Here is a 13,890-nt window from a genome sequence, read left to right on the forward strand (position 1 = left end):
AACAAAAAATGACAAGATTACCCAAGGTTAGGGACTCCAGTAATAAAGAAAAGAGGGCTAAATATTATTGCCATAAAGATTATTTTATGGAAACTGAACCAATCTACATCTTCCTCTGTCTGGACTTTCACAAATCTTTTGAGGCATAGTCTGATAAAGGCAATCCACACATTTTAATAGTTGGCAATGTCATAGACCAGGGGTGTCAAACTCAATCCCTGGAGGGCTGTGTTTATGCTGGTTGTCATTCCAACAGAGTCCTCAATTACTTAATTAATTGTTTAATTACCTAGATACATTTAAACACCTATCCAGGTCCCGGGATATTTTATAAGCAACTGTACATTGAATCAAATGCACTTTAGACCATCAGCTGTAAAATACCTCAATATATTTTTTAAATATGTCAAATTGAATAATTAATTAGACACATTAAGTAATTAAGGGCCTGGCAGGAACAAAAACCAGCATACACAGGGCCCTCCAGGATTTAAGTCTGAGACCCCTGCCATAGACTTCAGAGTAGGAGAAAGGAGGGTATCCACACACATGGGAACACTAAACGCACTGCTCAGTTTTATTCACTAACCTCCTGTGTGAATCACAGAGGATGACCATGGAGTGTCCAGCTGTCTTCAAGGACAGGGGGGTTTCCAATATAGAGCTTATAAAACTCACAGCTTTTAGGTGCCAAGATCATGACCCCCCCACCATCTGCTACCTCATTACCACTCTTGGACATGAGATTGTGTTTTATAGAGGCAGACCACATAAAAAAAAACAAAAAAAAACACTTAATGGTCCACCTGTTGGCCCATGGACATTATTATTATTATTATTATTTATTTATTTATTTATTTATTTATTTATTTATTTATTTATTAGCAGACACCCTTGTCCAGCGTGGCTTACAAAATCACGCATTGGGTTGGACAATTGGTAAACAATGTGAATGGAGAGTGCAACAGTAGAACATACCCTTAAATGACCAGGGTCTACCAGCCATCAGGGTGAGATGAGCTGGCTGATTGTCAAAGGCATGAGACTAAACTCCCCCCAAATCCCCACCTCAAATACAACAACATCAACCTCAGGCATTACTACTGCATTAGAGTGAGCCAGTTAGATGAAGATTTTGCAGTATTGTGTTACAAGATTAAACAAAACAAACCAAAAAATCCAGCCCACTGTGGAGAAGTCATTAGCTTTCCTAACAGATCTTTTCATCTGTGGTTGTCTTTTGGGATGCTTAAATGGCACTGTTTGGCAAGTATGATGCAGTGCAGTTCATTGCCTAATTTGAATCTGGCAGTCCGATTCCTACCATTCCCTCAGCATTAAGGGCACCTGCCCAACCATAGCACTGAAATTAAACACAGAGAGAGAGCAAGCTTTCACTTAGCGCCGCGAAAGAGAAAATCTATCAGCCTTAAGGTTCGGATCCTCATCGTTGTTACACAATAAAATCTCACAAGCCATCCGTATCTTTTCAAAAGCTCATTATTGGTACTGGAAGGAATCAGTCAATACCCCCTTTATGTGATTTTTAAATGGTCCTTATTAATGGAAATAAATAAATAAATAATACCACGCATGAAAGAGCTGTTTTGGGGTGGCCAGAAAATCTCTCTCAAATGTCACTGACACAGATGCTTTGAAGGCATCGAGAGATCATAATCTCCTCGTCCCGTCGAGATAAACAGTCATTTCTTCAGGGAAGTAAAGGAAATCTATAAATTAAACAGTGGCGAATGTGTGATAGTGTGCCTGCCTGAAGGCTTTATCCATCGTTTGAATACTGTACATCCCTAGTGAAAGACACATAATGGATCAGCTGGTATGTACATGAATGCAAATGCGACATGGCTCCTGTGTTCAGCAATTTATAAGGAGGCCTGTCACACCATGCTGGCTCCATGGATGCAGTCGTCCTAAGCACGGGCACATTTTACAACGACTGGGTCTGGAATATAAAATGACAACGCCAATGCACTGCGAAACCAGTTGGGCCAAACTAGCAAATGTCACTGGGAAGCTGTGTTTTCCTGTCTATCAAATAATCTGTATCTTATTAGAGCTCGATCCCAAAAAAAACAAAAACAACACCAACAGTTTTAAATCCGAATTTAATTATTCATACCCAAACTCAACAAAAGCAAATGCAATAAAAAAAAAGTTAGTTTTTGCTTTGTGCAGTGGAGAACATAATTTTCCCCAGAGCCCGCCGTTAAAACTGTTAGCTGTTATTAATGAAAAAATTCAGTGTTGCTATATTACTGTAAGTAGCGCAGTCGGATAATAAACTACCATGGGTTGTAGCTTTTGGCCATCTCTATGTACAATTCTTCTAAAGTATAATATTGGAGTTATATTCCCCCGGATGGAATTCTCAAATAAATAAACCCAAAAAATGTTTAACAAATGCAAACAAATTATGTTTTTATAAACAACGCATTTTGCCTGAGAAAAGCACAACAGAGGCCCACGATGCAGTAAACAGACTTATGTGTAATGTGGGAAACTGTTGGTGTCATTTCTTTCCTGAGATGTGGAATTCAGATCTCTACAATGTGTTGCCCTTAGCTCTTCGGTTGTGTTTTAACATCCATAACTTTGTTAATGTTAATTTTGGCAGAAACAGGAGGATGAAGGAGAAAACAACACTACTCAGCTCTGAGTAATACCCCCTGGGAGTGGCACACAGTATCTCAGCATATTGTGGCATCAAGGTATATTTTCCGTCGACATATGAGAAGGCAGATTGCCAATTAGTGTTTCCACCCGTTCTAAGCTGTTACAAACTTGCATCTATCTATCCATCTCTATAATATGAGCGTATTCCTCATGTCATTTGTTGTCGAGACATGTTTAAAGATATGTGTTTCATCTCAGGTAAAGTTTTGCCTTTTTTATTCTCTTTTAATCTGCAAAATCTCCATCACTAAGGTGAAAACTCTGGATGCAAGAGCTGCAATCAAGCCCATGCGTGAAGTAGCATGTACAAGTACGGTCTGCCATAAAGATCAACTAATAGGTTTGGTACTTATTTATAAGTGCGGCACAGCACAGATTTCACAATTGATATTTCAAGAGTTTATAAAGCAGCACTCAGACCGTTCCATTGTTTTAGCCTACTTTGTCTGAAAACGCAGAGGTTTGATAATGCACAGAAAACAGACTCAACTTTGACTGGCTGAAGAGAGGACAGAAAACTGACATTTGAGTAAAACAAATATACACTTTCCTACGTCCAGCCTGTAAATATAACAGATTATCAGAGGGAACGACTCTTTTTCATATGTGTTTGACAACTAATCGTTTCCTTTCTTTCTTTTTAGACAACTCCAAGTGGTTTTGTCCATATCTAAAAAGAAACAACAACTAAAAACTGACCTTTGAAGCTGTTTAGTGCCCTTTGTCAGGTAGTGATTTAAGTGAAATGGCAACAAACAGGCGAGATTAACAGGTATTTCTGTAGACAGCTGACAATGTCTAACAGTTGGAGAGTGTCTAATGCAATGCCAAAAGAAAAAAAAGGGAAAGCACATATTTGCAAAAGTACAGGGATTCCTGGTATATTTTGGAGATTCAAATCCTGCTTCTGACGTGAAAAACAGGGCTGTGCATTCGCAAGCTACACACTCTTGCCATTTTCAGGCAAGCTGTTCGTTCCAGCAAAAAACAAAAAAGCAGCATCAGCTCCGATAGCAAAAGCACAATCTGGCCGCCCCTGGCAGGCTGCGATCCAGAGAAACACCGAGCCCTGGTAATGGTTGTTAATCTGACGAATTATCTCCCAGTCTCTGGTGCTTACAAACTCACGGGGTCACCTCCTGAAATGTCATTGCCATTTGTGTGCAGTCAGCATTTACTACCAATCTCTGTGTTTACAAGACTGCGGTGTAATACGTTTTTCCCCGCCATGCTCCTCTTTGTTTATTAGAAGCGATTTCCTCTGAAAGGTCTTAATGAATCAAGTTTATTATGTTAAAGGTCAAAATATATAGTGCTTGGAAGAAATGACAGGTTCATCGAGAATTCTTCCTTGGATCAAGTCTCTATCTATAGTGGCAGTCACAAAACACAGTACATAAATATACACTCTGTTGTTCTGTGACAGAGATCCGAGTCATTATTTTCTTGAGCAGGTTTTGAAAATGAATTATGGACAACTTAGTGGGAAAACCTCTGTTGAGTTTCTGAATGAGCTCAGCCTTGTGCTCCAACAGGCCCAGTATGACATTCTGAATTGTAACAGGAAAATGTCCTGTACACTGATTGTGCTTTCAGTTGAGATATTTGCTTTGGATTTAGCTCGGGGAGAAAACGGGGAGGAAAAAAACTTCAGACTATAAGTTCCTGTGTTCAAACTGTACAGGTCTCCACAATGGATATTGGCTAGTTTGTTTATTCCTTCTTAAATATTCATATCAACATATCTACCAGACTGTTGATTGTTTATTTATTTACTTGTTTGTTTGTTTTCCCAGGGTGCACTTTGACTGAATTGGAGGATCTTTGAAAGTATCTGTGCAATGTACGGCAGATTTTTGCCTTCCATTTTTCTTTTGCATTACATTTTAATTTGCTCGCAAAGGGCTAGGCTTGATTTATTTTCAGTGGTTTACTACACAGAACCATGACTTCCTATTGTTACATTTGGGTTGAATGTCACGGGAGCTTTGAGATATCATTGGTTTTACCAAGGCTTTAGTTCTGGGGTGTCCCCAAAACAATAAAACGGATGATGATTCGTTGGGAAAGCCTCTGTGATTGTCTTACAAAAAAATGTAAGACCAACAAGATAGGGATTTTATGCATTCAGTCAATCACTTACCAGGACAAGTATTTGACAGGAGCTGATAAGTTATGTCTCCACTTTAGACTTAATTTTGTTGATAAAGTGGGAATCTTAAGAGCCCCCCAAAAAATATATTTTCCTGGCCATAAAACAGGTATCTAAATTGAAGTATACGTTAACTTCCCTCCCTGCACCAGAAGTGTGTCTGCAAAGCCTGTGTTCAGCATTTCTTTGGTGTGTTGCAAAGCTTTGAAAGAGTTCAGTGCCTACCTAATACAGATAGCTGTTTGCACCTTTTAAAGCTAGAGAGAACCTTCTCCCTGTAAATCTGAAGAGTGCACAGCCGAGCGCATCGTTAAAAAAGGAAGTGAGGTTTTCGCCGAAAAAAAAGAGGAAATAAAGAGTTTTACTGGAGTGTTTTTCTGTGCTGTGGATCAAAGGTCTGCTGATGGGAAATTTGACATTACTATTCGTCTTCTTTTATCTGGGGGCTATCTTGATCATAACATGCTGTGGGGTAGAGCTGACAGCTTGTAGCAGGTCTTCTGGAAATCAATGAGATCAATGAAAGCTGCCCAAGGTGCTTCACACGCTTCGTTCAGAGAGCACTACCTGCATTCAGGCCGCGGCGTAGATAACATTTGAATGTCAGTGCGGCGTGAGGCGGGGAAATCTCCCCGAGCACACAGCCTTATTCAACATTTACAGGAGAATGGGTCACCCAGAGAGATGTAACATCTGACAGAAACCCTGACTGGAATCCCTGCCATGCTCTGATTTGTATTGACGGGACTGGGATGACGTCAATGCTTTAATTGATGTATATCCAATATCCTCGATGTTATCGCCTTTAATGACTTTTTGCGCCGACTAACTAGCTCCTCAGACGTGTCAATGGTACGCCCTGCAATAATTTATATAATTTTGTAAGGCAGACGGATGAAACAGGCAGAGGACTAAAGAGGTTCTTTGGTTCACAAATGAAATAAACAAATACAAATCTGTCTTGGTAGCCCAAAATTAAATCAATAACTTCCAAAGTATACATATTGGATGTAGCACTACTCCGCAGGTATTATTCCCACTTCTCAGAACTACTGTTTTTCCAGTTTCTAATTTCCTCCCTAACTTTTTCTACATACAATTCAATGGAGCTTCAGCCAAACTCAATGGTTCAGTCTGATTGAGCTTCTAGTTTCCACGGTAATATAATGTAAGAAAAACAATTGAGAAAAGAAAGAACTATCTAGCATATTCTATGAATGCGAGAATAATATTATAGAATATCCAGAATGTTCTATTAATCTCAAAATTGAAAAACCTCCAAAGTACACCTCAATCTAAATATATCGCAGAGTTTTCTGGCACTTTCCCTCATTCCAAACGGCCCTTCCCTGTTAATGGATAGGCAATAATTATATATCTTATCTGCACCCTTTAGATCATGTAAAAATCTGTATTGGATATTACTTTAAAACACAAGTTTTCCATATATCTATTTTTCAATTTTTCTTTCGGACGGATGATAAAGTTTTGCATTACCCAACAGTGTTCATTTCTTGGTAAAGTCTTTGAGTAAGACATCCACCTTGCCCCAAATTTGGGACTGCCAGTGTGTAAATACCAGTATAGATTGTTCATTAATGAGTTTTTATCTTAAAGAAACAGACCTTCCATGAAAAAGAGAAAACAAAATCCTCTACTCACTGTAACTTTGAAACCAAAACTCTTTTTTTTTTGTTGCTATCTGCTAGTAATATGAAATAGCTGATAAAAACCAAGGAAGACAGTTTCTTTTCAGGGGACACAGAGTTGGCAATCCTACAGGCAGACTGTCTCTCCTTATTGGTCCCTTGCCGCTGAAGATAACAGCAGCAAAATGCTCCACTATTCCAGATTGTATTCACACAAAAAAGCAATTGGATGACACATATTTAAATAAATATTTCATTCAAAGTTTTGTGATTGTAAACAATTTAGAGAAGTATGTTTTTAATTAGCTAAGGAGTAGTTAAATACTTAATAATCAATAATAATAATAATAATAATAATAATAATAATAATAATAATAATAATAATAATAATAATATATTTCCATACAAAAGCTATTTGTACAGACATATAAGAAGTGTTTAAATATTTGTAAATCTGTGATTTCTACTGAAGTAAATATCCCAATTAATTTCTCTACCAGGAGCCAACATAGTTCGATTTCCTTGCTATATATGTTCCTGACAATCATTCATTCAGTCACAAATACACCAAACTGTATTTGCACTAAACATCTCTCTACATTTAGTTATGTCACACATGCAATCTATATAGCTGCTTGTGTTATTCAAAGATAACTATATTAATTCAGCCCAATTCAATTCAGCGCAGACAAACTGACACTTTTCTGCATTACTGGTTGAATAGCAGACAGGATTCCTTCTTTCATATCAGAGTCAAATAACCTTTCAGTTTTGTGACACATCTAGTATATGTCATCGAGTGTTTTGAATATCTTGCTGCTCGCTGCTGCGAACACCTACACTGACTCCCCATTCTGAACAATGTGTACACAGTCATCCAGAACATGTGTGGAAAGACCTGAACACAAAGAAAAAAAAAGTTACACGCATCATTCTGTCAATCTAATTGAAGACAAACTGTCACTCTTTGTGCAGAATGGCTTTTCAAAAGTTATGTAAGGGATTTTAGTGTCCTTTGCCAATTAAATAGATGCTGAGCTAGGAAAATAAAGTAATGTGTCAACAGGGAGGGAATCTATGAAAAGAACTACGTTAGAGCTTTTGTCCTGTTATGTGGGACTCAAATTTGGCAGCGGATGTTGGGGACTGCTGGCTGTGATTTGTCTTTCAGTCCAGAGAGACATCCTTGAGTATAATCACATTAGAGAGTCAATGATCTTTAGGAAACTAAAGGTGACATCTGAAAATTGGAAGTATATGCTTTTCAGTTTTTCAATCATTAAATATAATGTATTTCCTCCTAAAGATATGTGGCAGGAAATACTATTACTAAAGATACTTATATATATATAATGACAAACCAAAACCAGAACAGAAAACAATACCTAGCTCCCACTGGAGTCATAACTAGACTTACAAAATCATTCTAGTCTACACACAATCTAGATTAAACACAAATTGGCTTTGTCTTTCCAGATTCCCACCTTTCTCCATTCTCTCTCTCAGCCACACCTTTTATATCAAGGTGCAGGGTTATACAGGGCACATATGTCAGGGCAGGTCTGCTGCAGGGTCTGTACCCTATGGTAGAATACTGGCCATAGAAAATGAGGTTTCCCAGAAACCCTCAGGCAGCCAATTTTCCATCTAATGAGTTCACCTGGAGCTACCTCCCCAATAATCCACCAGGTATAAAAGGTGTGGCTGAGAGAGAGAACAGAGAAAGGGGGAATTTGGAAAGACAAAGCCAATTTCTGTTTAATCTAGATTGTGTTTAAACTAGAATTATTTGGTAAGTCTAGTTAAGACTCCAGTGGGAGCTAGGTATTGTTTTCTGTCCTGGTTTTGTTTTGTTAAGTATTAAACATAGAGGCACTACCCTGTTTTGCAACTCCTTCCCTGGGTTGTGACCTGTTTCTACTCTTAAAAGATCACGGAGAAGACCCACACACATGCACAGCCAAGGCATCTTGTCACAATCTATATACAGACGGGTGACAAATTAAAGGAAAAACCTGAATAAATGACTGGAGGAACAGGTGTACTGCATGATACAATTAAGCAATTAACATCCTATCATGCTCTGTGACATGTATAAAAATGCTGAGCAGGCCCAGTTGACCTTGATTTTGGATCAAGATGGCAAGAGGAAAGGATCTAAGTGACTTTGAAAGAGGGGTCATTATTGAGGCACGAATGGCAGGAGCTTCAGTCACAAAGATGCTCAACTGTCTAGTGTTCTCAACAAGTGGGCGAGTGCATGTGTGGTGACACCAAGAGAACGGGACAGGCCTGACTACTTGACCCCTACAGTGAGGGGGTCCGGAGGCTCTGTTATGCTGTGGGGGGCATTTTCCTGGCATGGTTTGGGTCCACTTGTCCCGTTAGAGGGAAGGGTCACTGCAAATCATTAAACAGTTATTCTGAGTGATCACCTTTATCCTATGGTGACACATTTCTATCCTGATGGGAGTGGTCTCTTCCAGGATGACAATGCCCCCATCCACAGGGCACGAGGGGTCACTGAATGATGTGATGAGTATGAAAATGATGTGAATCATATGCTTTGGCCTTCGCAGTCACCAGATCTCAACCCAATTGAACACCTATGGGAGATTCTGGACCAATGTGTTAGACAGCGCTCTCCACCACTATCATCAAAACATCAAAAGAGGGAATATCTTTTGGAAGAATGGTGTTCATCCCTCCAGTAGAGTCCAGAGACTCGTAGAATCTGTGCCAAGAGCACTGTTTCTGTTCTGGCGGCTCGCACCTTACTGAGACACTTTATGTTGGTTTTTCCTTTAATTTGTCACTCATCTATATATATATATATATATATATATATATATATATATATATATATATATATATACAGGGAGAGAGAGATACAGAGATGGCTACATGGATCTCTGAACAAAGATATGTGACATAACAAAGAGTGGACAAGGAAGAGTCCCACTTTATTTAGACATTAAATGGGCTCAAGAAGCTATAGAATGGATTTGAACAGATGAAAAATGGAAGATAAAATCAGAAGCTTTCGTGGCATAGCCTAGAAAGGTTGAAGCTGGGGATCGAAACAAGTGGAAACATCTTGGGGGAGGGGGCTTCACCCAGCAGTGGATCAACAAAGACTACCCTGTCCTAGAGACAGCTTTTCCCCATTGGGCACCAATGGATTGAATCCTAAACTGGAACCCTTACTTTGCCCACAGGACACCATATACCTCCACCTACAGCACAATTCCTCTCACGTCTTGCTGCTATCCTCACTGTCTCAGACACAGCCCAATGGGCACAGCTGCCACACGTTCAGCTAGGGGTTCCCTGAGCTGCACCATTCATTAACTGGCTCTGTTACCTTTCATCAGCCCAAAGAGAGGGGAGACGTGCATACACTGTAATGAGAGAAGGAACGTCTGCTAGAGGTTTGACAATGCCACCCCTATTGCTATTAGACAATTGCTATTCAGGGATAAAGCAGATGCATTATGAGAGTTTAGTTTTTCCATAAACAGTGTTTTTCAGTGGGCAAAAACTGAAACATACAGGGCCCCCTTGCTATAGGTTTACATGAGGATACACACATTGCCTTGGTAAATTATTGAGAACATGGAATACATTAGGAGAGTTTAAACAGAATATCAATAACCTGATACAAACTGTCTTCTAAGTTCCTAACAAATAATTCTATATTAAGTAATAGCTTGGATATTTTTCATTTTTTCAAATGTTTCTGCCATAACACTACCTTGAACTGAAGTGTTATCACATTTTTATTTATACTTAGCTGTGAATTAAAAACATTATCAGAAGAGTTCCTGTTTCTCAAATGAGGAATGATTCTGTTTTGTATTACAAAATGTTACAGAAGCCACTTAACACCAAATTACAGCTTAATTTCACTGCTCAGCACTCACCTTTGCAGAAAAATAGGCAGTAATTGGTGCTAAATGGTGCTTTTATAAATCAAACTGCACCGTATCGAATTTCAATCCAATTCTTATCTGCCAATAATGTTTATTTGTTTGCGTTGCTCTAGGTAGGGGCATGAGTCACGTGTGAGCGAGTCTTCAGATGTGAGGTATGACGTCACCAGCAAGAGCAGCAACAAATAAAATAAAAGAGAGGTGGTAGGGTGTATTGAGAGAGAGTTTGTTTTCTTTTTTCTAAGTTCGATTTGTTTTTGTTTTAGTATGGCACAAAGCCACCCACTTTGAAAAGTTATCCACAACCATGAGCAACTGAGTGTGTCCTTGAACACTCTGGGGTAATGGACCCAACAGAGCCACTCCAACCATCTCCCATGGTTGATGAACCTCAGATTTCTGGAGCTTTTCAGCTGTAATTCTGGCAGGTAGTGCAATCTTACATGTACTTAGCCACATCTTTCCACATTTGTGGCCAGAACGCCATTCTGTTATTCTTTTCAGGGTTTTATATCTACCGAAGTGACCACTCAAAGGATTGTCATGGCAAGCTGAAACTGAGGAATAAGGACTTGATAAGGATGACCCTAGTCTCTGTGATTGATTTTCCTATAGACCTTGTCCTCTAGAATCTCATATGAAACGCACCATCACTTCCTGTGGTGTTTTCTTCAGCTCCAACAAGGAGTTGGTCATGCAATTCTTGTACTTCGCAGTCTGTGCTTTCCAGATATCCTCATCACTGAGAGGAAAAGGCTCAGATAATGGTTGAGATTTAGTTGGCGTTCATACACTCCGCAATATATTTTCTGTGACATCCATGGGTGCTCGTGAGAGAGCATCAGTAGCTCAATAAAATTTTCCTTTGAAAACTTGAATTCTTGGTGGATTGCCCATTGAATCAAACCATAATTAATTTTGGAGGTATTGAACAAAGGTTCAGCTATCTATAGAAATTGTGGCACACACCTATGATGCCACCCTGCCATGCCTAAAAATATTTAACCATCTGTGGCTCTGGAAAGATCTTAACAACCTCCACCTTCTCAGGATCAGCTTCGATCCCATCCCCAGTCACCACATGCCCTAGAAACATGATATGCTGTTTGCAAAATCTACTTTTCTTTAAGTTTGGAGTTAGCCCTGCCTCTACTAACTTTTTCAAGACATCCTCAAGATCTTTTAGATGTTGCTGTGCACTGGATGCATAGATGATGATAAACAAAACATATTTTCCCCCTCAACTCTCCTAACACCGTTTCCACTAGGTGCTGGAATGTAGCTGGGGTGTTCTTTAGAACAAACAACGTTACTTTGAACTGGTGAAGAGCAGATTCTGTTACAAAACTATCACTAGAAATGTGGGTTGCAGGAAAATGTAGCAAGGTAAGCATGAATACAGAACCAAAAGTATCAGTGTCTTAAATGGAGTGAATCCCAGAGACGGGGACTGATGCCAGAACTCTGAGCAAGTCATGAAATGTTACCAAACAATAAAATTCCATTCGTGGGAGGAGAAGAAGGAGAAGGAGAAAGAGAAGAATTTTTAAAACAAACTTTTAAGATTGACAAATGAATGACAATGAAAATGTGATGCACATTTTTTTCAAAGATGCCAAATAATAAACTTCAAACAATGTAAAAGGTAATAATAATCACTAAGTGAGTTACATATCGCAGATAAGAAAAGGTATCCACAGACTCGAGTGGCAGAAGTACAGTACAGTGAAATGATTCACGAAGTTGGCACTATAGTCAGAGAAAGTCGGAGAAAAACAATTTCTCACTCCAATCATCGTGCTGCCGTGAATAAAACAGACACGTCTTTTGGGGCTGATTTTCAGTAGGTAACTCTCCCAAAGGTGCTCGAATCCTAAGATAAATGACATGCAAAGCTATGTGTACAGAACCTTCATTAATTGAAAGCTCTTTCCATTCAGAGCATTGGAATGCAATTGCCAAGCCCTTGAGGAATGTAGACACTAAGCATTTCGAATGAAACAGCCCCTGATTCAGAAGTAAAACCCATGTTTGCCACGATAAATTTGCATGGACATTTTTGCAGTTTCACATATTGCAGAGCCTGTTCTGTACATTTATTGTGTTTCCCTCACATTTGTCATTATAGTCACAGTGGCCTATTATGCTGTTATGGCATTTTAAGCACTTAAACTCCAGTATTGCACTCTATTACTTATTTTTTTTCAAGAAAAAACAGTGATTAAATGAAACGCACAAGTGAATAAACGAGCAACATGTGGGTTTACACTTGCCTGAATTAATGCAGAAGGAACAAAGCGAGTCTAGATTCTACAGTTGGGTGAATCAGGCTGGAGAACAGAGCGTATCTGCATCATATGTGAGAACTTGATTGAATCCATTGAGTGTTGCACACAGGTTTGCGGAGATTGCCAGCATGAGAAGAAACTTTCAGTATGAAGTGAATTCAGAGCGCTGAAGCAATGTAAAGATGAACAGGGAAGCGAAATGAAATACAGTGTGCAAGTACACAAGGTTGCAAAAATGCAATTTTGTTTTAAATGCAATATCTACGTATACCAAAAATTGTCAGCAAGAAAAAAGGCAGCAGATACAGACAGATATTGCATTAACATTCTATTGCAATTTATATGAATGTTATTATTTTCAACTGAATATCAATTTAATATTAAAGTGGGCCACACAATCTAAATCATTACCAAATATTTTTAACGCAATTCATCTAAGTTATACGACACACCACCAGGATTGCTTTTAGTATTGTAGTCAAACATTTGAACAAAGGGGCCTTAGGTTTCATAGTACAGATTCAATACATGAATACATTGCCAGGATAGTAATTGTGACATAACCTACACTCTACATTTGTTTTTCAGCTTTGTTGCTCTTATATATATGATACCACTTTCACTGGAATATCCTTTTCACTTTCCCCTTCAGCATATTAAATTAATTCAGCCAACATAATAAGTGCCAGGATGCTGTTATGTAATGCATTGTTTTACCTAGTGAGCATGCATAACTTAAAGCCTACACTTTAAGGTGATTAAGCTCATTCACGGGAGGTTGTTGTGACTTAAGAATATCTTACCAACATCCTTTACAACTATATGACTTTATTAAATTATTCAATTCTAAAAACCTGAGTAATTGCTTCTCTTTTTGTACTGGTAGTTTAAAGATTTAAACACATACACACACACATACTGACACTTGAATCGCTTGGCTAAGTAGACGTTTGATGGCTGGGTATGATATTGTTTCTTACCTTCAGATGTGACTTGTGTGTTATGAAGTGTGATGTACAATATAAATGTTAAAATATATACATAAATAAAGGACTGATTGATGTGATAACCATTATATACAAAACGGGTTCCACTAAAGCCTTAACATTAGGGAGGGAAACACATTTGGTAAAAGAGATTCAAATAATTTAAAGTACCATCATCAGTGGTACCAA

The sequence above is a fragment of the Amia ocellicauda genome, chromosome 9 (assembly GCF_036373705.1).
Source record: "Amia ocellicauda isolate fAmiCal2 chromosome 9, fAmiCal2.hap1, whole genome shotgun sequence".
Taxonomy (NCBI): Eukaryota; Metazoa; Chordata; class Actinopteri; order Amiiformes; family Amiidae; genus Amia; species Amia ocellicauda.